The 1162-nt window shown below is 42.9% G+C and overlaps 1 protein-coding gene across 1 annotated transcript in view; it reads right to left on the bottom strand.

Annotated features, from left to right (window-relative positions):
• Positions 1-429: 429 nt before the first annotated feature.
• The window catches only part of LOC147441287 (uncharacterized), an 11233-nt gene continuing 10500 nt past the window's right edge, over positions 430-1162 (bottom strand). The window contains exons 2-3 of the mRNA XM_086483416.1: positions 1013-1162; positions 430-901 (exon numbers count right to left, since the gene is read on the bottom strand). The exon at positions 1013-1162 is cut by the window's right edge and continues 1173 nt beyond it. The gene's annotated coding sequence lies outside the window, so the exon portion shown is untranslated. The remainder of the gene's footprint in view (positions 902-1012) is intronic.

The following is a 1162-nucleotide window of genomic DNA, read 5'->3' as shown; positions in this document are numbered from 1 at the left end:
CCAGCACATCATCTTCAATCATTTACCATATTTTATACAAAAGTATGGGAACCCGGCAATATGGAATACCCAAGGGATGGAAAAGTCTCATTACATGGCGAGAAATGCTTATTTCAGGCACACACGACATGGTGGCTCTCGAATCAAGGCTAACAGTTTGAGAGAACTATTTGAATGGTTCTATCGTAGAATCATTCATCGAATGCAGACAAAAGAAGTCTTGGCAAATTCAGCAACAGCACAAGCCATCAGACATTTACAACAACAAAAAGTTAAAAGATCAATGGCATACAACAACTCCGGAGCTCGTGAAAGTCAACGAAGGTGGAGAGAGACAATGGTGTATGTGAATCACAAGTGGAGAAAGATACTTTGAGTGGATGACATTGTACAAAATTTATGTAATACATGATCTTATACAATTGCTACTTGAAGTGTATCAAGATTTTGAAGGTTCAATTTTGTTTTTTGGCACGTCACCCTTGTAACGAATCATGAGATGTTTGCCATACTCTAAAAGTTCATTTGGGTTTTTTCTACCAAGAGCTAGTGCCATTGCTGTGTAGGTGTAGTAATACGCTAGTGCCATTGCTGTGTAGGTGTAGTAATACGCTGCCCGACCACCTGTATAGCCCGGGCAGTAACCAAAACAATCTCTAGCAAACACTTTGTCCACAAGAATGACTTTATCTGCACTTTTGGGCAGCACGGGTCCACCCAAGAAGCGTGATAGTGTCTTGAATGTGTAAGTTGCTATTGAACCCTCTTGTGACATGGAATTGTGAAAAACTACTATCGGCGACTCGCAAAGCTTTGAAAGGTACTGCGCTAGGGCCGCATCCCTTCCACGATACTCTCGAGTCCGCCGCCGAAGAAAGTCATCCTTGTCAGCAATCCAAGACTGCACATATCATGTCAGAAGTGACACAAAGAGAGAGAGAGAGAGAGAGAGAGAGAGAGAGAGAGAGAGAGAGAGAGAGAGAGAGAGAGAGAGAGAGAGAGAGAGATTTACCATGAAGCTCTCATCCTGCAGAAAGAGGTTTTCCTGCCACAGGTCTACAGATGTATTGACCCCTGACCTGAATGGTTAAACCAATCCTCCACTTCTGTGTTACTTGTTGATGGTCTTAGGCTTTGTCTTATTGCTTGGAAGGTGGCTTCA

Source organism: Adiantum capillus-veneris, chromosome 15, assembly GCF_014529385.1.
Source record: "Adiantum capillus-veneris isolate H3 chromosome 15, ASM1452938v2, whole genome shotgun sequence".
NCBI lineage: Eukaryota > Viridiplantae > Streptophyta > Polypodiopsida > Polypodiales > Pteridaceae > Adiantum > Adiantum capillus-veneris.
This window is presented reverse-complemented; position numbering and strand designations above follow the sequence as displayed.